The sequence below is a fragment of the Haemaphysalis longicornis genome, unplaced genomic scaffold, assembly GCF_048455015.1.
Source record: "Haemaphysalis longicornis isolate Haplotype H1 unplaced genomic scaffold, Haemaphysalis longicornis Haplotype H1 scaffold_1, whole genome shotgun sequence".
In the NCBI taxonomy this organism is placed as follows: Eukaryota; Metazoa; Arthropoda; class Arachnida; order Ixodida; family Ixodidae; genus Haemaphysalis; species Haemaphysalis longicornis.
Genome location: NW_027526203.1, coordinates 480990421 through 481015745, shown reverse-complemented (window position 1 = coordinate 481015745; position 25325 = coordinate 480990421). Strand labels below are relative to the sequence as shown.

General features: G+C 49.3%; 1 protein-coding gene across 3 annotated transcripts in view; it reads left to right on the top strand.

The window, feature by feature from the left end:
• The window catches only part of LOC144156345 (uncharacterized), a 138869-nt gene that overhangs the window by 96893 nt on the left and 16651 nt on the right, over positions 1–25325 (top strand). Inside the window, exon 2 of one of the 3 annotated variants that reach the window (XM_077688348.1) lies at positions 5451–5536. The exons of the other annotated variants lie outside the window; for them this stretch is intronic. The gene's annotated coding sequence lies outside the window, so the exon portion shown is untranslated. The remainder of the gene's footprint in view (positions 1–5450; positions 5537–25325) is intronic. 3 annotated transcript variants of the gene reach the window in all.

The window sequence follows — 25325 nt, the reverse complement described above, 5'->3', positions numbered from 1 at the left end:
AGGTCCGCGCTAGCCAGGCGGCCCACCCACTGCTCGTGGGAGGGGGAGGGTATTGCGGCAAGGTCTGTGGTCTCCTGGCACTCCTACACCTGGTAATACAATGTGCCGGGCATAGGTCAGCAATGGCCGGTAGAGGGGTATTGGGCGGGATTTTAAATTGCATGATGAGGGTTCTATATAGGGAGTGAAGACAATAACCCCTCGTATTCACGGCTATCGCAGCAAAAATGTACCGTGCGCAGGCTTAAATTGCAAGTAGCTGGACAAGAAAGATCGCTCGCTGGGGTTCAAGTTACTCGACCCTTAGTGTCTACAGCCTTCAATATGAGGGGTATTTCTGTCAGCTTGCCGGCCGGCCAGCGCAACCGGCAACTGAAGCACAGCTATCGCCGGTCTTCAATTACAGGTTGCTGCAATTCCTTTCCATTTCCATGCGGCGACGGCCGTCAATACGAGGGGTCATTGTTTGCAGGAGCGCGCTCACTGAACAGTGCGCCGGCAGACGGGGGCCTGTAACGGTTCTTATGAAACTGTTCGCAGCGGCCGTAGGCTCCATAGAATTCGCGATAGAACACTGGAGGGTACGGTCTCCGCAGGTTAACGTAACGCTGGGCGCAATGGGCCAGGCAACGACAGCTGTCGCCCTGTTTCAATTACTGCTACACAATGCTGTAATTGTGTACTGAGTTGTTTCCCTTCGCTAGTGTTTACAGAATGACTTAAGGAGTTGACATAGCGTTGATGTTGTTACGTACTCTGCGTTATCTTTTATGCGTAAGAACAACTGCAAGTAAGTGTGGGGATAGAAGCGGTGTACACTGTTTCGCTTGCATTTAAATCTCACTAATGCCATGCCGTTTGGTGCTGCATTTTACCTGCGTCAGAAGTAAAATTTGAACGCGACTGCTGTTTTTTCTTCCCCTATTTTTCCCCAGTTGATTAGCTTTTATTTACTTGCCAATGTAACTCGTTAGTGTATGTCTTTGTGATTCACCTTCCCTTGCCCCACGTAGTGACAGAAGGCGTGTTGGTCACCAAACACAGGAGAGGGAGCGCAGTGAAACTGCTCCAACGGCTACAGACCCATGGGTGGACGTCACGACTCTCGTTCGATGGGTCGTTATGAAAAACTCGCAATAAAAACAGCGGCTGACGTTGGCTATTTCGATTAAATTATAAGCTTACGCAAACAGCAGTAAATACGCCTTGCATTCGATTCCACCTTAAACCACACCGCTGCAGCGTCAACGGCTGCAACAGCTTCGCTGCCCAGGTGGATCCTGCGGGCGGCCACGCGTCGCGATATCGTCGTATTCCACATCACCTGTTGTTTCACAGATAGCCCTCGTCTACGAAGTGTCCTGCTGCTTGTCAATGTCTAATTGTATTTAGTGTTTTTGTTAACATGATGAGTATTTGCGTCGATTGTGTCTTAATGAGTTACAGTTCAAGCTTCATTTCCCCTACCAACAAAGATCGCCATGTGAGCCCCTGGTTGTCTTAAGTTGCACTAATTTCATCATTCTTCTCTCCTGCGCGCTTCACGCGCTTAGTATGCCTGAATTGGCTTTGCAATTGACGCAATAAATAAATATACATGGCGGCTCAAACAAGCTCGAGAGAAAGGCAATAAGCAGCGCCTTTCGCATGAGGAAAAAATCGAAGCAGTCCTTTGCGCGCAGCGACTAGTCACGGCTTGTGTGGGTTTATCCCGGAAGCAGTGGCCTTCTGTCTGGATTTCACCGCTCTTTTCTGTGCCGCCTCGCACTGGTGCCCCCTCGGCTGTCACTCGTGACCTTGCGAAACAAAACTGCACGCTGCGTGGGCCGAGGGCCGAGAACGGCGGATTACACCTGGCCGACACCGGCGGGCGGCACTCGACAGGCACTGGCAAACAACGTCCGTGCCAGGTCCGGGGAAACTTCCAGCCTGCTACCGCGTTCATGCTTTTGAGCGGCCCTCTCAATGGTCACGATGCACTAGCAGTTCCCCTTGATGTCCTTGTCATAAAACGATGTGACGAAACGAGTAGTAAACACCGCATCTGTTTGCTACCATCTGCCAGCGCTTAGGGGGCGTGGCTGGCAGATTCTTTGTGGCAAGAACTAGAGATACGCGGCCCTGGCACTAGACAGAAATGGCGGCTAACAACAGGCAGTTAATCACTGGGTGAAGTTCTTCTTTCACGACTATACGACCGCGCGAATCAGGTAAAGTCGACAGCTCACGTAGACGACACGGCAAATCTACACGGCTGTACACGAAAACCTAGACCAGAGACATCACTACTGCCAACAATGCCTTATTGTTCTGTGTGCGAAACAGATATTGGCAATCCTTCTTCCCTTTCTCTTTCTTGCGCCGGTGAAATCTGTATCTAGGCTTCAGGTAGAAATCGGTGAAGTTGGAGCCAACTTGCAGGCAGCTGCGCTGGGAACACAAAAACATCTCGAAACTTTGAGGTTGCTCATTTCTCCCTGGATCAGTACCGCAATCTCATTCAGCCGATCTGATGTGTACCAACCTCTAGTTTGATACCTTTCGTGCCCAAACTACATCTCTTGGGACTCATTAGGGAGTTTCAGCACAGCGGCTAGCGGAACCTCACGCTACGCCGACGGGTTACCGGGATCCGACTGCGCATGCGCGCGCGGGGAGGGCGAGGAGCTCGCCCCTCAGCGGAACGAATGCGCGGACATGGCGAGGGCCGGCCCATGAAAGTAATCCCCTCTACCGGAACGAATGCGCAAGTGCCCATTCGAGTTTCGGTTCCCGCCGCTATAGCGTTGGCAGACGCTATCCGCTATGCTAAAGCTATTTTCTATCGTTCACTACGCTAGGCTTCGTGTGCCCACTGTCTCAGAGAACGCTTCCGCCCGTTCGGACAGACTTTGCGCATGCTGACAGGACGGGCGCGGGCAGCTTATTGCACTCATGATCTATGAGACATTTCTTGAGGCTCTTCTGCGGTTTTACATCATGGCTTTACGTAATTTGCCTAGACTGAGCGTTAGGATTGTAGAGAGCGTGCAGGCTAAAATTCTACCTGCTTGACAGGGGCCGCACGTGGTAAACCTCTACAATTGGAATCATTTGGGAAGCAGTCGCCACGTTGCACGTTCAAGACTTTCTCCACTCCAGCCCCCGTTACGCGGCCCGATGTCCCACCCACACTGTGGAAACCGTGCCTGCCTTTCACGTGTGGCACATCCTACCAGCAAACTTTCGATGCACTAACTAGCCTGCTCTGTGGACGCTAGCACTCTGAGCTTTATTGGTCACCATCCCAGGCCTTGACAGATATTACGTTGGAACATGTCAGAACACATTACTGGGGTGTTCACGCTTTACTGAAGGGCGCTTCGGCTTTAGCTTTGTCAATTCCGTCATCGATATTTCTTGTAAAGAACAAACCTGGCCACAAGAGCCTTCCACCAGCACCGAGTTCTCTGCACAAGGGGCAGTGCTGCACAGCGATGAGTAATGGGTAATAATATTAGGTCCTGGGGCAGCCTTGCAAGCTCTGAAGAAGCCGTCTGGCTGCCATGGTTAGTTAGTGCGGAAGTTCATTTTAATTCACAGACGTACCGTGCGCAAAAGACATGAAAGCTGGCTGTCGAACAATTCTGGTAGTTCGAGAGCAGCATGTTTGATGCAGCTTCCAGCCTACATTCTGGTGTGGGAATCGGACATTCCAAAGAGTACAGCAGGACAGCAACGTGCGGTTGTGATTGCCGCTGTCAGCCTGGCAGTATCCTCTTAGAAAATAAACGCAGTGCGATCCCCCAACCCTCTTCCCAAATGGTGGCCCTCAATGCTGCCTGAACTCGCAACTTCTTGTTTAAGTTGGGCAGATTCGCCATTCTTACTGGCGGGCTGTGCAAGGAGGACATTCGGCACGTGCTGCGCCCACGCTTCGCCAGCGAACGATAAACAGCGATACGAGGACTCGTGCGACAGCGGCGAAGGGATGTGCTGGAATCAAGACACTTCTTGGGCCATTTCCTGCTGGCGGGGCGAGACGAAAGCTCTCTCGAGTCTTGAACTACCTGAGAATCGAAAGAAGTATTTTAATCGTCATTGGGTTATCTATCGGATTTCACGTGATTGCGTTGTACTTATAGAAATATGGGATAAGGTGCATATTATATCGTGTTTCGGTTACATACAGTTCCGGGAGCATTTTAATTTTTTTTTTGCTCTCCTCAACCGTTATTTCAACCTTTTCCCTCCTTTATTGGCTTTCTTTGCTGTCGTTTTATTTTGTTTTCATTCTCTTCTGTTGTCGTTGTATCCTTTCTTTTGCTTATCTTGCGGTTAGTTCTCACATTCAGATCACTGCATTCACCCCCATCTTCAGTAGCAAGCACTACCGTTACCTGACAGTAAATCAAGTACCGATGTACTTGACAGTCTGTCTCGCGCACGTAATGCAGTAGTGAATTCACAGACCGCTGAAACCTGCCCTTCCTGCGCAGTTCACGGAATGCGGCTGTGGAGCTCATTTCCAAAGGGCCCCTGTGCCGGCACGAGCAAAGTCCAGACGCAAAGGAGAAACAACAGAGGCTACTCTTTCTGGCGGTTTTCGTGCAATTGTTGCCAGTACGCCGTCGAAAACGCTGTGCGATGGGGAAATGGCGTCGTTCGGCAAATGAGAGGAAAACTTCGCGCACACGTGGAAGTGCCAAAGGTGCTTGTGCGTATTGCTTTTTGCCCTTCTTTCCGACCCTCATCAGGCCGTTTGGGAAACATCGTTGGGCCCGATGGTGGGTTGTGAGCAACACGTCTTCTGTGTGTCCCTTCTCGTCTATTACTTTGTCTCAGTGTGAAGCGAAGCGTTGTCTTTGATTCTAAACCATGTAGCCCACGCTTGCCCGTACATCCCATATTTTGTTTCCTTGCTTCCTGACTCTGTTCAGTGGATTTGGCATCATTCATTCGACTGCTTGCTATAGCTGCGACACTGGACTGGATCGTGGAGGTTGACGGCTGTGTGACTTTCCCAAGGAAAGGCGCCAAGGATTCTACCCCCCACTGAGTTCAGTACTAAAGGAGCACCTGAGCACCTGTGGCTAAGCAACATCGCGTTTTTATTAGATCGAAATGCATAACGGCTAGGTGGTGAAAAACCTAAAGCCAGGAGCCCTGTAATGCTGTACTTTTTTTTGCGGCACGTGTGTGGCTTCATGGATATTGCTTGAGGAAGCCACACAATGCAAAATCAATGAATTACCGATGATTACAATGTTTTAACCAATTATTAATTACAACATACGCATCTCCTCAATTACGAGGATACGGGAACGTAGTATCGCAATTTCATTCCCCCAGTTTTGTTTAAGGGAAATCAGCGCTAGCGGCCGAACGGAGGAGTTGGGCGAAAAATGTGGGGCGCGCCAGACGAGACTACCGTCTTCTCGTTTTTCTTCTTTCTTTTTTTCTGCTCCCAGGCTGAGGCCACGGCGCTTCTGGAATTGCATGATTGATCCGACGACTGAAGCGTAAACCGGAAGCAAGTTCATTCTTCGCTTCCGGGGTAAGTCGGCGCGCCCAAACGGAGATCGGGGAGTCTGCTCTCGACCAGACCCAGCGAATATTCTGCCGCTCCCCGCCTGCACGCACCTGCAGCAAAATGCGCGCGTCTTTCGCTTTGCCACGCCGAGGCGCTTCCGTTAGACTGCGCCGGGCAGCTCAGCAGTTGGCCGATCTAAAACACAAGGTCTGGCTCATTTGGCAATGCATCGCGTGTCAGTGCTGCAGATTGAACGTCGCAGCCAGAATCTCGCATGGTCCACGCATGCCGCGTTGTTTGCAGCCTCAGTTGTGAATGCGCACATCCGCTCGAGTCGGTGTGCGGAAATTTCTCGGCGCTGATTTCTGCGCTGTCAAGAAACAGGTTTTATAGCCCAAATCCTTATCGCTCACGGTAACATCTGTTCACGTCGCTGCTGATTGCATTTTACACTTTACCTACGCAGCACGCGGTACGTGCACGTGCGACTTTTAAATGCAGAGCATTTCAGCAGCTCACGATGTCACCCGCGTTGACGTGCGTAGTCCGCATCGCTCCCCCTACACTATATAAACAAATAATACTTACCGGCGCCAGGTTTCGATCCCACGACTCTGCGGGCGGAACGCAAGGTACACGGTGCTCTACCGACTGGGCCACAAAGCCGACACAGAACGTAAGTTACGAACGCGCCTTATATCCTTGACTCATTCAACCGTCGGCCACAGGTGCGCCCTCTCCCCCGCGTCCTCCTCGCCTTCTCTCCGCTCGCAACACCCTCTCTCGTCGCGTTCGATTCGGGCGCACAACAGGTGGGGACGTGCGCAACACCCTCTCTCGCCGCGTTGGGTTCGCGCTGAGCAACACTCGGTTCGCGCGCAAGAACAGGTGGGGGCGCTCGCATCGCGCTCTCTCGCCGCGGTCGGTTCGCGCTTAAACCACATATGTCGTTTAAGCGCGCTCCGGTCGCTAACATCTGTGGCGTGATCGTGACGTCAACATCACGCGTTCGTGTGGTGGCGCGATTTCGGCGCTATAACACTCTCTCGCGAGGGGCATTGGATTGGCTTGGCTTGGCTTGGATTGGATTGGATTTGTTTAGATTTGGATTGAATTGGATTAAAGTGGATTGTGTTGGATTGTGTTGCGTCATAGCCGCGCCACGTTGCGTCATAGCCGCGGCAGGGGGTCCACGGCACGTTTCACGTTTCACCATCGACTTCATCGACAATGTCTACGCTGGAAGACAACAATTACAACAACAACCAATACGTAATCCATACGACTTGCAGGCGCGCCCCCCGCCGAAATGCTCTGCATTTGATCGTGCCCCTCGCGATAGGGATGTTTCTTTTTCATCAACCAAAAACTACCACAAATAGAAAAAAAATATCGAAACGGTGCGAAATCTGTAACGCCCTGCGCTTCAGCAAAAATGCCGATTTTGCGGAAGCTCCACATGTAATCGTTATAATAGCGTAAATGGGGATAATTGGTCAAACAGAATTTTGAAATAACAAAAAAAAAAGAAAAATAGAAAAAAAAACAGCTACAAGTGACAAACCGTGTAACGCCCTGCATTTCCACGAAAATGCAGATTTGGCGAAAGCTCTACCTGTAATCGTTATAATAGCGTAAATGGAGATTAATTGTTCGAACAAAATTTTTAAAAACCAAAAACAATTGGACAAAAGAGAAAAAAAGGCGAAAAGTGGCGAATGGTGTAACGCCCTCCATTTCCAAAGAAATACTGATTTGGCGGAAGTTCCAGTTATATTCGTCATAATAGCAAAAATAGTGATAATTGGTCGAACACAATTTTGAAAGAGCAAAAAATAAGAAAAATGGAAAAGAGTAGCGAAAAGTCGCGAAGCGTGTAAAGCCGTGTATTTAAAAAAAAATGCGGCTTCGGGGAAAGTTCCCCCTGTAATCGTTATAATAGCGTAAATGGAGATAGCTGGTCGAACAGAATTTTGAAAAACAAAAACGTAAGAAAAAACAGCAAAAAATGGCGTACCGTGGAAAGCCCTGCATTTCCACAATAATGCAGGTTTCGCGGAAGTTGCAGTTGTAAGCATTATAATAGCGTAAATGAAGATAATTGGTCGAACACAATTTTTCTTGGAACAGCAGTTAGCACAGCCTGATTGCCGAATTGAGCCTGTTACAGCCGGTGCCACCTCTTTGGGCAGTGCGAAAACGCAGTCTTGCTTCATCAGCTTCGGTTTGTTTTCTTTTATACCGCACCAAGGTACCGCGGCAAACTACGTTCTAAATAGTCGCAATCCAACGAAAGCGTAGCCAGCTTAGGGGTTAACAACGAAAATTATTTGCCCATTACGATCGCTGCGACTTTACTACCGCACCCCCATGTAGTGGCGCGCGCACAATTTCGCTTTAACAACGACAACAAAAAAGGGACAGGCTCCAGGCTGGCATTTTCTTAAGACAAACACAGCAGAGTATAGTACAGTGATCACTGTTCTTCTTCGTGTTCATCAAAATTGCACCGCAGCGCTTTCGACTCAGCCGAATCTGCTCATTCGCAGACCGCGTACGTAACGAAACCATCGCGGAGGTCATCATGTTTTTGTTTTTTTTGCCTAAAATTGCTCCAGACAGTGAAACGCTTGAACATAGCTCGCAACTCGGCTCACGGTGGTTCCCGTTATAACAATATGCCGTGTGTACTCAAGCGGCGGAGGAAGTCCGCTATTACGCCATCACCGCTGGTTGGCGATTAGATTGCCTCTGAAACAGTAACGTATCATGTTTACACAACGCGCCGGCCATGGTGCGAGATAACTAAGGTTTCCCGCTTATCGCACCGAGGCTACTCTTTCTCACTGCCACTTGTTTTTATACACTCTCCTTGGCTTTGGGTCCGCTACAAGCCCGCGTTAGCTGGGACCACTATCGTCAAGGCGAGCTGAGGTCCATCCAGGGATTTTGTTTCTGTGGCGTGGCCTAGTGTGCGTCGACTCACACCCAACGACGTCACTCCAGTCACCCGACGTATGTCCAGATCTGTGCGTGGAATGCGCGACAACCCCAGCGTCCTCCTTGCGGCCGCTACTGCGACGCAAGGGCGGAGGGGAAGGACGTTCAAGATTCGAGCGGTTGCGCACTCTTCGACTCGCAGAGGCTGCGTAAGGCGAAAGCATCAGACCGGGCGAAAAGGCGGCGTCCGGCCGACCGAAAGATGATACAAAAAATGACCCACGACGCGATCAGATCAAAATCAAGTTAAGAGAAAATCAGTGCTCTGAGGGCTCGAGCCTGGGTCTACAAAACCCGAGGCCGACGCGCATCCCCGGTGCCTTTCCCAAACAAAAGTGGACCTAGTGAGTGCGTTTTGGTCTCCGAGTCGGAAACATGTGCGCAGAAGGATGGCTTTATTGCTCCAACTCGGAGCGCACTTTAGCAACTGCCCCTTGCGTTGCCCTTACTGTCATCTCGAGCCCCGTTCTCTTTCGCAGTTCTCTTTCACACGCTCCGCCACCGCGGCCAACTCTGCCGCCGCCTCCACCGCGCGGATTCGGCCACTCCAGCCGGCGCCGCTGTTAAAGGGACACCAACGCTAACGCCGCACATATACGGAGGTCTACGGGACTAATCATGATGAGAAAAGGGAGTAATAGGGTGAAGAAGAAAACAAAAGAACAAAACAATCCACCTGCGTGGGTACATTCCTGTATCCTAAAAAAGAAGAATCAGTAACGGTGATAATAATGAGATGATAACCACTGGAGGCTTACAAAGGTAATTTCACCAGGCTAATTACGAAAGCAGTAAAGCACGTGCGACCTAATAGCGTGTATGTGTCGCCAACAAGGGTGATTTGTCAAGCCTCTCAGTCGCAGTGCATGACCCACAGAAGAAAATGGCACCATCCCCAAACGATACTGACGATGGCAAAGAGATGACACAATCGCCCTACTGAACACGTGTCTGCTTGTCTGTGCTCTCTCAACTGCGATGGCTCTGAAGCGTCTACCTCAGTGGAAGCTGCGAAACCTGGTCGCCCACGGGGTGTACGCCGCAGAAGCAGCAGCAAGGGACTACAAAAATACAAAAGTGCTCAAGTGCGAGCAAAGAAGCAGACGAACTACCTCCATCGGACACTACCGCGACTGTTACGAAGCGCAGATTACACGCCAAACATATATTCTCCCTCTGGTGACGAAGACATTGTCGCAACAGAAGAGGACAAACTCGCTGCATTCGACACAGAAGATCACATATAGAGCTCGAAATAACATGTAATGCTTTCGCATTCTCGCACGCGAGCAGCCTTAAGTGTATGTCTGAATTTCACCTGCTGAATCTTGCTTATGCCGCTCTTATACGGTATGTATATGTGTATCTGTCATCGCATCTCGATCGCACCCCTTGTCCCGAAACTATGAGCAGATTTCGGCGTGATCCGGTGCAGCGGCTCTAAAGCGCGCGGGGAAGTGGCCGCTATCCAGAACGTTCTTGTAATTTTCCTCTTCCTTATGATGCATTTAATGAGCTCTGCACTCAGGGGTAAAAGGGAACGAGAATACCTCCTCGCTGGTGGCTGAATTGATAACCACATTACGCGTAATCTGAAGGTTGTGGCTTCGGATCCCTCCCGGCGCGTTGGTTCTTGCTCACTTTCTTTCCTAACATTTCAAAATTTGTATCTTCACTCGAAAAAAAAAAAGCGTACAAGTACTTTCCGTGGGCCCTCCTCGTCGTCCTAGGTTGCCGGCGTTTCTTTTTGTATTATTTTCTGAGAGATTTTCATTGGAAACCCGCGCCCATGTGTAGCAAGAAGCAACACAATTAATTCCTGGGTCCTATTCCCGCCCAAATCCACAAAAGCGGAGATGTTAACAAGTTTACCAGGGATGGCATGCGTACTCCGTTCGTTGTGGACGTATGTGTAGACTACTTCCCGACTCGAAAGTTTATTGAAATTACGTAGTTACAACGCACCAACTCCCTTGTGCCGCCGTCTCCGCGAGGAAATCCGGTGGTGGGAACGGCGCAGAGCTCATGATGCTAGACACGCAGCATGCAACCTCCTAGTTCGCACAGCACCGCATACATTGCGCTTAATGGCTCCGTGCGGAACTCAAATGACGGACATGCAAGCATACCCATCGGCCGGCATTTATAGGCGTACTAGTCGCTGGGGGAGGAATGCGCACACAGAATTGCGCGGTACGCGTGCTGCAAGAGGCGCACAAGACCAAGTGGAGGACGATGTACGCCGTCCTGTCAACTCGCCGTGTTTCGGGATTCAAAGCCAATTAAGGTTTCGGCGCACCTTAAGGATCCACAGGTGTTCGAAATTCATCCGGAGCCCTCCGCTACGGCGCGCCTCATAGCTGAGGTGGACTAAACCCCACAATCTAGCTGAAACTGAATTAGGGCCGACATAAGTTAGGCCGGCCTTCTGTTTGGCTCGGTGACGAGGGGGCGGGGGGATGTGTAGGAGATTGTGCGGTGAAGTACGGGTATCTGCAGGGCATATAAGTGCAGATTCAATCACCTGTTTCCTATGTATTAAGTTGTGCTCTACCCAAGTTTCCAGGTATGGATAAACTGAAAAACAGTCTGCCACTTTTGCTTCCCGAGAGAAGCCTGCCCGAAGGGCAGGCATCTCGTAACCCCCTTGTTATAGGAAAAAAGAGAACACTTGAAGTGCGCGTTGCTTTTCCCAAAATAAATGCACACATCACACGTAATTTTTTTGTCATCATGCCACGGTGTGGGTCATATTCAAGAATTTAAATAATTTGCCAGACGCTTTTAAACCTGTTATCTTTAATAAAATAAACATCCGGGGAAAAAAAGACCCAGTCGGTTTTGCAACCGCGATAGCCACCAGGATTTTGGACTGGCCGTCCGGGAACTGTAGTAATCTCAGAAGAGTTCCGCTCGTTTGAGTTCACATATTACAAGTAAAATGAGGTTCCAAAGAAAGTTTTGCTCTCCAGACTGTTGGATGACCAGATAATGTGAGCAGCAAAAAAAAAAAAAAAAAAACGGCAATCGTTTGCCTCGGGTGTTGTAGCATGCGTAGATAGCAATCCGCGACAACCTGGTACAGGCACGCTGTGTTCGTGGCTTCCACGGAAGCCGCGACACGGATGTTTGGCCCGTCTGGCACGCGTGCGTGCATTCATTCACGTGCGTGCATGCACCAGCCAAGCATAAAGGCTTCCACGCTATCCCCGCGACTCCTCCCGCCCCGGCCACGGCGGCGCTGGCTGCAGAGACAGCGCGTGCCGCCGGTCGCGCTTCTCTCGCTGGGAATCCCGCCGCATCAACACGCCGTAGCCGATGCTTCTTCTCGGGAATGAGCACCGGGGCTTTCGTTGTGCTGCTTTTCTTTGCTGTCTGCATGTGTGGGCGTGGAGAACGAGAAACAGGCGTCGCTGCAGCAGCCAGTTCTTGCCAACCGCACGTCAGCGCAATCTGTCCTCAAGTGTACACTGTTGTTCGTGCGCGGGCCCACGCTGTTTTGTTTCAAATCGTAAGATTGAGCGGTCTGCGCTGCTGGCTCGGGAGGTTATGGCGAAATGACCAGCTCACCGTAACGACCGTAACGATGTGAGTTATAAGAGATCACGCGGACGCAGCTGTACATTACGTTGGAAAAAAAAAAAAGGAGGCGTACAAGATTATCAGGACGCAGTCCGAAACTGACAGTCTTTTCGTGGGATATTTTATTGCCCTGGCGGTGAAGTATTTCTATACTGGCGGTGAAGCATTTTTTATTGTAACGGGAAGCGAAACGAGTGGACAGTGGTGCGTAGCGCCAGTTGCGCCCACCAACGACGACGAAGAAGCAGTGGATGGCACGGACACACTGCTCGTGCTGCAATGGCCGCTCGTACATACATTGCATCTCTTTGTAAACACATCATAATCAGCCATGGTTCCTGCCACCTTTGCATGTAACAATTGTGGTAGAGGTTGCGGAGTCGCTTTGCCATCCCGGCCCTGCAGCTTCGAATGCACACTGACAACCCAAAATGAGCCCTAGCACGTCACAAGGACACAGCATTAGATTGTCACCTTCTCGTCAGATTCCACGTGGGTGTCTTCTTCTTGAGTCGCCGTGGTGGCTCAGTGGCTAAGGCGTCGTGCTGCTGAGCACGAGGACGCGGGTTTGATTACAGGCCGCGGCGGCCGCTTTTCTCATGGAGGCGAAAAGCAAAAAAACGCCCGTCTGTACGAGATTTAGGCGCACGTTGAAGATCCCCAGGTGGTCAAAACTAATCCGGAGCCCTCCACTACGGCGCGCCTCATCGCCTGCGTGGCGTCGGCGCGCTAAACCCTACAATCAAGCGTCTTCTTCCCATTACGCGCCGAATTCCCGATCGTCGCACTCCCCGTTGGGCTCCCCGGCCTACGTGCGCCTCGCCATGTACTCCCCGCTTCCCACCACACGCTCCTTCGATATCGTCACCGTGCAAGTTCACCGCCGTGTATCGCCGGATCCGGCACCGCACTCCTCGCTGCTCTCTCATCACGCTATTTGTTGCCCGTTTTTTGCCGTCACTCTGCCGGAATAGGCGAGCGCGCAGCCGTCATTGCGCGCCTCGTTCAAAACGACTCACTACTTCACGAATGATGCATTCCAGTTTGTATGGTTTATCTCTGGTGATGAATAAACCGCCTCTTATCTTTATCAATACAATTAGGGAAAATGCGTTTGGTAGGTCCCGCTCCCTTATTATCATTTTTGATGCCATTTAAAGCCCACGCGTTACGTGCCTTGTTAACGCAAGTTATCTCTGCTCATCTGAACGAAGGGTTTACATTTTATAGGCCTTTTATATTTATTCTATTCTATTCTCTTTATTCTATTCTATTCTATTCTATTCTATTCTATTCTATTCTATTCTATTCTATTCGATTTGGGTCTTCTAACTTAGCGGAGTCGTAGTACTGAAAAAAGAAACTCGTGCCGCTTGCATTATTGGTGCAAGGCTGAAGAAATGGCAGAGCTGGGGTCGAACTAGCTTCTTCCCACAGCTGATCTCAGGAGAGAGGGAGCAGCTGGACTACAGCAGTGCAAAGCCGTTTTGGACGGCACTATAAAGCAATGACCATTAAGTATGTGCAGTGTTTTATTCAGTAGCAATCGTCGTCATACCTTTCGTTGTCGTACTCTGACGCCACAGTCGCGTTGCTACAGGGCAAATCCTCTTGTCGCGCGTCCTCGCCTCGGTGGACCTACCCTTCTTCGTCATCTGGTTCAGTGGCCGTCTCCACGAGTGGATTGGGAAGGGACGGCTTGACAGATTTGTTGACATCGTCTTCGGCGCGGCGGACCCGTGGCGCGCTGGTCGCTACACGCCGACGACGAAGGCGGGAGCTCCTCATGTGACGTAAGCCCGCGTACAAGACTGTACGACGTCGGGCGGTCGCCGCGAGGTACGCGTTCACGTGCGCTCCGCCGGACGGATTGGTGTCGGCCTAAACAACTCTGCTGTTAAAAATAGATGCGCACGCGCAGATGGCTTGCGGTACTTGATTGCTGTCTGATAACTAATGCGCGTCGGCAAGAGTCGTTACGATCTCCAGAGAGAGCGATCAAAAAGAAGCATGCATTGTGGCATAAATATGAACGGCCAGCCAGCATGTCTACGTTCACATGGACTCGAAATCAAGCGCGTTGCATAATTTTCGGAGAACGCACTCTGGTTTCATTTTGTACGTAGTAACAGCCAAGGGAATCGATGTTAACGTAATTTGCATGTGGTCTAAGAGGGCACCGGGCAAACACCAAATGGAACATAACTGAAGGTGGAGAATACTCATTTAGTAAAAAAAAACAAAAAAAAAACGTTCAGTTAGTTTTAAAGCGTATCACTTGTATCCTGCCGAAACCAATCCTAGACAAATGTGGCGCTACCCAAGATCTTTTGAAAGGCCCCCTAACACTGTATACCAACTGTGCACAATACTAGTTTGAAGCAAGAATAGAAAGTTGGGCAGCACTTGCTTAAACGAGCAATTTAAAAATAAAGTAACTTCTTTGCGACAGGGAACCCGACGACTAATTGGCCGGTTAAGGGGAGCCAATTTGACGACTAACGAAAACTGACAATCGATTTTATATTTGAGAAATCTGCTTTGCGCGACTACACAGCGCAGTAGGTGTTTGCATTGCGTCAGAGAGTAGAGAGCATTTCTTTTCAAGTGAAATGGGAGTATGCGACGTTAGACTCCTTTCACCACGAGGGTTGCTCCGTGGTCTCCTTCATTGTTGGTCTTACAGTCACGTTGTCGAGAATTCACAGGTGTTTTATGGGAGTACCTTTGCGTCCTCAGCGGCTGCACACACTTCGGCCAAATGAGGCCGCTGTAAACCAACCACGTGTGCATTGTCTTCATACTTGCCTGCGACACTTTTTGGAAAAAAACCCGGCGTGGTGGCTCAGTGGCTAAGGCGTTGCGCTGCTGAGCATGAGGTCGCGGGTTCCATTCCCGGCCGCCGCGGCTGCTTTTTCGATGGAGGCGAAAAGCAAAAACGCCCGTCTGTACGAGATTTCGGCGCACGTTAAAGATCCCCAGGCGGTCAAAATGAATCTGGAGCCCTGCACTACGGCGCGCCTCATCGCCTGCGTTGCGTCGGCGCGTTAAACCCTACAATCAATCAATCAATCAATCAATCAATCAATCAATCAATCAATCAATCAATCAATCAATCAATCAATCAATCAATCAATCAATCAATCAATCAATCAATCAATCAATCAATCAATCAATCAATCAATCAATCAATCAATCAATCCGTTTTTGGAAAATCCGAAATGCTCTCGGAACGCAGGCAACGAGCGCATTCAGTACTTAGAATAAAGAGTCACAAAGTACCTCAACAAAATGTTAATTTAGAAACTTGCTCAAAAGACATCTCTCTCTCTCTCTCTCTCTCTCTCTCTCTCTCTCTCTCTCTCTCTCTCTCTCTCTCTCTCTCTCTCTCTCTCTCTCTCTCTCTCTTTTTTTTTTTTTTTTTTTTTTGGTGTGGGCCTTGCTTGCGCGATTGCGTGACGTCACTCGAGCTATACGGTGGCCATTGACTGGCTTCCTTTTAGTTGCAGCAATGAACGCACTCGATAGCCACTTTGAAGAAAATCGGAAGAAAAGGAAGGCAGAAACTCGGAGCCGAATTCGCCCTGAGAAGAAAATCACAATATGCCGCTCTGGGCTGACGATAACTTTAGTTTTTCATTATATTGCTGCGCCGTTGAGCGAGGACTAAGGAAGAGGCACATACAATACGATGCGCCGCGCACTCCATTGTTGCACCCTGCACCGGACAGGGGCCGCTGTGAGCGCAGCACTTTTCCTAATAAAGCTGCCTGTAGAGCCCGCTAGGGCATCGATACAGAAGTGGAGATTTCTCTGCCAGTTATCGCCCACTCCCTGCAGCGTGCCGTGCCAGTGGTCTAGGGGGCTGACACTGAGACACGGCGTAAAGAGAGACGGCCGTGGTGAACTTTTGTATTTAGAATCTTGCTGGTCGGCTTCAATATCAACGACTAACGTCTTTCATCTGCGCCCATGCACGCTGGAAAGCGGAAACGCTCGCTTCCCAGGGGGCATTGAAGGAGAAGCCCGGAAAGACAATGGATACTCGTGAGTGCCTATGAACGACCAATTGTGCTGTACGTATCGCGTCAACTGTGCGACGAAATTGTGCTGGCAGGGTCAACGTCGGTGGTTAGCGTTATCCACACGCGAACCGCAGGAGAAAGCACCAGCCAAAGTGGCCCATCTGCCCTTGTACGGCAGAGTCAGCGCTGCCGGTCCTTTTTCTCACCCAAGGGGCGTTGTCTAAGTCGCCCTTTCCCCCCGCCACGTTGATTCCTACTGACGTCACTGATTCCTGCGGACTTTGCGTTGACCCATCTTACCGGCTACCACGTTCGCTTGCGACTCGCGTTCCTAAACACGGTCAATTTGCCCACGGGCGTCTCGGGACGACTATGACGCACGAGGGGTCGTGGTTTCGTGATCGAGCAGGTCGCAGCAAAGCGGCACGCGGAAAACATCAGCGGGAAAACACGCGCGCAGATTTTTTAGCCTGCCAGCGTGGATATTCCGGGACGCTCCTATTTGAGAGGCAGCACGTGCGCAACAACGGAAAGTGCGCTGAATTCGGCCATAACCGCCGCGCATTCCGCAGGCTATTAGTGCGTGCGCAGGTGCGGCTGCACCGGCCGTGCTCACACAGCGCCGCGCTGCCCGAGGCTCAAAGACAAAAACGGCCTTCTTTACTTAACGCAACTAAATATAGGGGTTTTTTTTCAAGGGTAATCGGTAAACAGAAGCGACTCGAACCGGATGGCGCAGCCTTCTCTCATTTTGTAACACTTATCGGTAACGCGACGAGCGTTACTCTACCGCGTTGGTGTTGCCACGACATTGACCTACTAGGCGCTGAAGAAGCGCTACAGGTGGTTTCAGCTTAAGACCGACCACGCGTTTACATTTACGGCTGATGCCCGAAGGGTTGACTGCATCAATTGTTTTAAACTGGGCTCCATCATTCACGAAACAGCCTTGCTGTGCGCTCTGGAACTTGGGTCTGATGTCCAGGTTGTGGAGAAGAAGCCACTTTTAAATACCTAAATAACTGCCACATCTAAGTTGAGGAACATCAAAAAAGCGAGGCGTAAAAGTTGCCGTAGTGACACCAAAAGGGTGGCATGTTGGGCTAGTTGGTGATTTTCAGATACAAGGGAAGGAACAGCGCACATTCTAACAAAGGACGACAGAGTAACACACCACAAGCGCTGTGTGTCGTCCTTACTTACTCTGTCGTCCTTTGTTAGAATGTGCGCTGTTCCTTCCCTTGTACCCGCCGAGGTGGCTCAGTGGCTAAGGCGTTGCGCTGCTGAGCACGAGGTGGCGGGTTCGATTCCCGGCCGCGGCGGCTGCTTTTCTGATGGAGGCAAAAAGCAAAAACGCCCGTGTGTACGAGATTTCGGCGCACGTGAAAGATCCCCAGGTGGTCGAAATTAATCCGGAGCCCTCCACTACGGCGCGCCTCATCGCCTGCATTGCGTCGGCGCGTTAAACCCCACAATCAATCAATCAATCAATTTCTTCCCTTGTATACCAGTAGTGACACCCTTGCAGCTGTAAAAAGTGGTTCGAGCGGTTGTGGAAGGTAGTCCCGTTGTGCAGTGGCCATCGCATCCAAGCTTCCTGTAAGCAATATTCCGTAAATATGCAGAATTTAATGAGGCTAACTGCGTCGAAAACGCCTTTAGTCTCAGTTTGAAAACGATGTTTACTTCCATAGGGAAAACCGATATTATAGCGGCCCGCTTATAGACAGCCCTGGGGCTCGGGATGCTCGCAGCAATAAGATACTGGCAGTCGTACTATAAGCTACGCTTACTTTATACGAAGCAACGCGAATGAGCGATCCCCGGAAGCGAGTAATGTTTGCGCGATTCACTCGACTTAGGCTGCATAGGGCTATTCGTCGAAAGGCAATTGTAGTAGGGCTATTCGTCGCATGGGGCAATTCGTCGAGATGGCGACTCGTCGCATCGACGAATGTCTGAACTGGGTTAGTCGGTACTGGTTCATTCTACCATACTGCGCGAAACAAAACGCTGAGGCAAAGACACAACACGGGCTCAGTGCAGACTAACAACACGGTTGTATTGAGGAAGCAAACAATTTGTAATAAAAGGCCAATGCTTGACGCCTGCGCGGAATGAGCGCATCGTACATTCAAGAAAGTGATAAATTATGAGAGCGACATTCCTCGTGCTTCCACCGAAGTGCCCCACGAGGCACTCTTACTCCTCTTACCCAAAATCCGGAGAAGCTATATCGCTGTTATCGAGTACATTGCCACGTAGCCAATGACGGCGCAGGGTTCCTCAAGGAACAAAGTTTATTGAAGCCAACTTGTGCTCCGCAGAGAACTCAAAGAAAACTCATGCACCCCTCCGTCTAAAGACGACTAAACGTGAAGCTTTCTTGTGAGGGATTCCTTGGTTGTCGTCTGAGTTTGGAATTTGGCTCGCAGGCGGTTTTAGCTTTGACTCGTTGAGCGACTGAGCCCGACAATTGATTTGATTGATTGTGGGGTTTAACGCGTGGGGTTTAACGTAGTGGAGGGCTCCGGATTAATTTTGACCACCTGGGGGTCTTTCTCGTGCGCCGAAATGTCGGACACACGGGCGTTTTTGCTTTTCGCCTCCATCAGAAAAGCGGCCGCCGCGGCCGGGAATCGAACCCGCGACCTCGTGCTCAGCAGCGCAACGCCTTAGCCACTGAGCCACCGCGGCGGGTTGAGCCCGACAAGACTGCTTGGCTTGGGCTGACCCGTCCTGCACTTTGTACCTCTACGAAAAATAAAAACACTTGTTCTTCTTCTTCTTCTTCTTCTTCTTCTTCTTCTTCTTCTTCTTCTTCTTCTTCTTCTTCTTCTTCTTATTATTATTACTATTATTATTATTATTATTATTATTATTATTATTATGTAAAAATTCACCTGGGAACATTAACCTCATCGATGAACGAGGAGAGAGCATATCGGACGTTGCCAATGCCTTTGCACGACAATTCCGTTCCACTTATGGCAACAACAGTGCAGCTTAAGCCCCCCTCCACAATCTCTAGGTTACTGTAAAAACTCAGAAGTGCTGGTGTCGGAAAGTCTCGTTTTGAAAGCTCTGAAACAATTGAAATCGTCATTTTCATGCGGCCCTGACGGCATTCCTTCTGCCGTGCTGAAAGCGTTTGGTGATATCCTAGTTCCAGTATTGACGTGTATATTTCAAACTTCTCTCAAGTCTGGCAAGTTCCCCGCTAGATGGAAGAATGCAAGGGTTGTTCCTGTATTTGAGACAGGTTCAAAATTGGACCCCACGAACTACCGACCGATATCTATTCTATGTGCTGCTTCTAAATTGTTTGAGTCAATACTGCATAAACTACTCACATTCAGTATAAATACCACATTAATACCTGAACAGCATGGTTTTTTCGCGGGCCGATCGACCACTACCAATCTCGTCAACTTCATGCTGCATGCTTCGGAAGCTGTGCAAGGGAGAGGTCAACTTGATGTAGTCTACTTTGATTTAAGCAAGGCTTTTGATGTCGCCTGCCACGAGCTCTTAGCCAAAAAACTATCTGAGCTTGATATACAACCATCCCTGATATCTCTTATATGCAATTATCTATGTGATAGGTCATGTTTCGTGCATGTAAATGGAGTCTTCTCTTTCCTATGAGGTCACCAGTGGTGTCCCTCAGGGCTCAGTGCTCGGGCCACTTCTCTTCTCAATCTTTATAAATGATGTCGCGACAATATTTAATGATTGTAATTTTCTTTTATATGCCGATGATGTAAAAATATTTAAATCTGTTTCCAACTCTGCCAGCTGTTCCGCTCTCCAGAGAGCAATCTCGTCCTTCTCGCATTGGTGCTCATGCAACAAACTCCTCATTAATACATCTAAAACTAAGGTAATGACATACACAAGAAAGACTGACAACATCTTGTTTCCCTATAACATCAACGGTGAATTACTCCCACGTGTTGTAGAGGTTAATGACCTAGGCGTCACTTTCGACAGTAAACTGAGCTTTTCTCCACATATTCAGGTAATTACTCGTAGAGCTCTTCGATCGCTTGGCGTTGTCTATCGCGTGTCCAAGGAGTTCAAGGAGCCGCTTTCTCTTCTCAAGCTCTACACAACTATATGTCGTCCTCGGCTTGAATATGCATCTGTTGTCTGGAACAGCACGAGCAAAACAAACCGTAAGCTTGTAGAAAGGGTCCAAAATAAGTTCATATCTATCTTCAACCATCGCTTTGGCGATAGTAGTAATTATAACCCTGAATCGCCCTCTTCATTGACGCTATCATGCTTAACTTCCAGGCGGAACAAGACTGATATTCTCTTCCTCTTTAAAATTATGCACGGCATAGTGTCTTGTGGTGAGCTGCTACAACATGTTCGTCTTTATGTGCCGCAAAAGTGGACCCGGAAACATGATACCTTTTGCAACCCCAATTGTCTGCGTGTCTTGTGCCCTGTGTTCCGACTGCAATGCACGTACAATCGGTACTCGGATTACCTTGATATATTTAATGATTGCCCTACTCTGTTTCGCAAACATGTCTGTGAGTTTGTATTGGCGTAACTGCCAACTTTTGTTATTCTGCATTTGTCTTTTATCCTTGAGTTCATGCACTTAAATGACTTTCATTCCGTAACTTCAACATAAGCTATACTTTCGTTTTTTTTCCCCTTTGTATTTTGTATTTTATTTTGTATTTGAGAGATGTGTACATTATGTTTCGTGTGTTTCTGTTTCCGTGCGCCAGCACAAAGGCCCCCCCGGCTGTTCCTGGGCACGCAAATAAATGATTGATTGATTGATTGATTGATTGATTGATTGATTGATTGATTGATTGATTGATTGATTGATTAATTGATTATTATTATTATTATTCTCGCCTGGGAGTCTGATTTTAAGGTTCAAAACAAGCCTGTTAGAGGTGTGCGATCTCAGCCTCGTTTTGTTGTTCCTCGTTCGCGTACTCGGTACGGTATGGCACGAAGATGTGTTTATGTAGCAAAAATATTTAATGAGTTGCCGGAGGAAATTTTTTCGGCCTCTTCTAAAAGGCAACTTAAAATAACTTTGAATGATTACGTGGTACTTTCCTGATTGTTTGTAAATTTCGCATATCTCATTATACGCATACTTATCTTGTTAGGTGGCTGTTTTGTTGATATTTTGGTGACATGATGTACTTGTTTGCCTTTTTTGTCTTTCGCTTGTCGACTTGCCGGGCCTAGTTCCTCAAGCCTAAGTAGGCTTTGACGGGTCCGCTACTCTGTACTTGCACAAATACGGGTAATAAAGTATTATTATTATTATTATTATTATTATTATTATTATTATTATTATTATTATTATTATTATTATTATTATTTGATTTTGGCTCACAAGCAGTTTGGACTTTCGATCGCAGCGGCTGTGACTTTGGCCCTTCGCCATTTGATTCGCGGTCAACAATCGCCGTTGTTGGACGGAAGGGTGTATGATATCTCTGTCCAATTTTGCACATCCATACACGTTTACACCGAGACCCCAAGAAACCAGCAAGCTGGACGCCCTAATCCGCGAAACTTACAAAGCCGCCTTGGGCCTCCCTACATTTACCTTTAATCACCGTCTACTTCAACTTGGGCTGCATAATACCCTCAGCAGAATTCTGGAAGCCCAACGAACCTCACAGCTACAACGGTTGGCCCTTACTCCACTGGCAGGAACGGGCTTCGCACCATTGGCCGGTCCACCCCGTCTGCAACTCACGAACTTCAACGCATCCATCTTTACATTCGGCAGCGGCTTAGGGTCGCCCCAATCCCAAAACATATGTATCCAACATTTAATAGGGGAAGGCGAGAAGCTCGTGTCAGAACGCTCACAAGGCGATATGAAACCGACGCCCAAACGCGCTACACGGATATCGCCCATACTCGCAACGGTTCACACACCACCCTCGTCACCCTGGACCCTACCGGCCATCTCGCCACTGCAGCCCCCTACAAGCAGCTACCAGTTCCCACAGCAGAGGCACTCGCCGTCGCTCACGCGACCACCACCCACCAAAAACAGCCCTACCTGACCATCATCACCGATTCTCAGCAAGCATGCCGGTGGTATCAAGTTTGCCTGGCACCCCCTCAAACTCTTCCCATTTTTCACTGTCCCCCCAAAGAAATGGAGATAACAATAGTTTGGACCCGTGGCCACTCTGTTCTTGCTGGGAATGAAGCGGCGCCGCAGCCCGCGCTCTCCACAACCGGGCACTCCCCTCCGCAAGGCTAGACATCACAGGGCGTCCAGATTCCGCAAGCACCACCTTAACTCCGCTCGACTCTACCTATAGCTCCATCCTTTCCCACTACACAAACAACAGAAAAAGGTACCCTCCTCCTCACCCATCCCTTACCCCACATGAAGCCTATGTCTATGACCGCCTTCAGAAGGAAACTTTCTATAATCACACGATTCTCTCACGCATCTCCCCATTGCTCTTCCCCCATAACTGCCAAGCGTGTGACCTTCCTCTTACCACCTTCCACCTAGTATTCTCCTGTCCACCGCACCCAACCCCCTTCACTCCCCCGCCCTTGAGCAGTGGGAGTCCGCTCTGACCAGCTCGGCACCGGAGCAGCAACTCGCCCTGGTGAAACGAGCTCTGGAATCGGCGCAGGCTCGCGGCCTCCTGGACATGGGAGGCTGACCACTTCCCCTTCCCTCTGGTCGCGGGTTCGATTCCCGGCCGCGGTGGTCGCTTTTCTGATGGAGGCGAAAAGCAAAAATGCCCGTGTGCACGAGATTTCGGCGCACGTTAAAGATCCCCAGGTGGTCAAAATTAATCCGGAGCCCTCCACTACGGCGCGCCTCATCGCCTGCGTTGCGTCGGCGCGTTAAACCCCACAATCAATCAATCAATTCCCCTTCCCTCTCCCCTAAAGCTCAAATAAATGTTTTTTACCACCACCACCATACACGTTTATCCAAATCCGCACTGATTCTCTTGTGTCGGAATGGTGCAGTCGGATAGACGTCTGCTTCATATCGCGAGGGACTTAGGTTTGATTCCGACCACACTCAGGGTTTTTTTCTTTCACTTCACCCACATCATCATCATCATCGTCGGCGATAGTTGGCTTTCTTGTAGTGCGTTTTCGACGCGCCGTACGCCGTCAGGGAGACATAGAAAGCTCCGCTTTAATATACAAGCATCGGAGGAGCCGTCAAGAGTGACGTCAACAGACGATCGTCGGGGAATTGAATGCCACAGCCTTTCCTCTGCACGCGTTTATCTATAGTGCTCTCGTTACTAAAAACAAAATTCTTTAGATCGAGAACATTTTAGAATAAACAAGAACAGTCTAGAACAGTTACCGCAAAACAACCACCTTTCTTCATCAAAATAAGATAGCCGGTGCGGCATACAAAAGAAGCATTATCCCGCGCTTTGCTTGGAACACAAGATTGCACAGTCGGTCGCGGCCAGGCGCTGGTAACAGAACATAACATAAATCAAAAGACAAGGTTCGCGGTAATATTGTCCCTACGTGAAGAGCCAAACAGGGTTTTTGTAGAAATAACGTTTGTTGGAGAAAACTTGTGCCCCGCAACAAACTGGAACAAAACACTAGCGCCGAGGAAGCAGTGAACAATGTGACTGCACATGAGAGCGTCGGAGAACGGAGTGCCGCAGTGTTCGCTCTTGTTTCTGTAAACATCGAATTATATTGGAAACATTTTCACGGGGCGTCTGAACTTTATCTTTTACACGTACACGTTCGATGTCCCTTTTTCGAATAGCCCCTTCTGCTCTAGGCCCTGAAAAGCTAATAAATGGCTTCATTTCTGAATTGCTGGATGTGCAGTCACGAACAAACGAAACGCGAACGCAAAACTATGAACCAGAACACACAAATGACGCAATTCCTTTCCGTGCAAGTGAAATTGTGGCGTGGCTGTATTACAGTAACTAAGATTGAAAATGTCTTTCCAAATACACCACTAGCGAGCCATTATTTAATTTCCGCTATCCACATTCTTTGACTTCACCTGTTTTGGTTCATATTTTTGTGTTCTCATTTCATTCGTCCATGAATGTACTTATGCTGCGAATTGCCCCGTTATGAAAGGCTCTATTGCGAGTTGTCTTTCGACGAATGGTCCGTAGCCTCTCAACGTATGTGCTTCGCCACTCCTGGGAATCGCTCGGAGTTTCTTTTAGCACGGAATCCATGAACCCTCGCAACACATCGATACGATTTACTGAGCCCGCAGCTCACGACAGGAAAGAAGAGCAACGCATTCGACGCGTGTTCACCACAACACTCACCACGGGCCCGACGACCGGGCGCATCAAACTGCCTGGGCTCCATTAACAACGTCAGAAAGGATCGCGAGGCGTGTGAGCTGGTAGCATGACGCGTATACAGTTCTGGAATATATAGGAATTAGGCTCCGGTTAGGAAAGGTAGATAAATAACCCGAACATTATAGTCTGGAAACAGGCTGCTCGATGCAGTTTGTACGAGAAAATACATAACAGCAACGTGTTCTCCCAAATTTTATCGTAGACCCCAAATACTCCGTGCAGATGGTTTACCAGCGAAGCTTCAACGTGCGTGCGGCCAGTGTTTACCCGTGGCCTACGCATTTCGAAGTAACGTGCGGCCGGTGTTTGTTGACGCCGCTACGCTCGCGCCCTGCTTCACGCAGCCGGTCGCTACGAGCGCGCTCTGCTGCGAGAGAGACGCTCCCTCCGATGCTCCCCTCCCACCTACCAGTGTCGGTAGATACGAAAGTGCAGCTAAGCCACCTATGAACCTCGCCAATCTCTCTGCCCTCACTTCTAACTCCTCTCGCAACCGATTTTTTCGCGCACGCGCATGGGGTTGCACAGGAGGAGTTTTATGCGTACGCGGGACCGCCGGATTTTCCTTTCACCTATAGCCATCTAGAGCTTCGCTTTAAAACGAACTGACATCGATGGCCGCAATCTCAAGCTGAACGGGCACTGCGTCTTCAAATTTATTATTCAATTTTTCCTATATATGCATACAGTATTTTGATCGGAGCACACCATCACATTTTGGCGTCATCATTTACCGTCCGCGACCTCGTGGCTTTCAGATGCGTCTTTTGTTTAGATATAAATTCAAATTAAATAATCCCGCTATATGACAACGATGGACGTATGAATTGTCTTGTGTTGCATGGAATACAACTTGCTCTA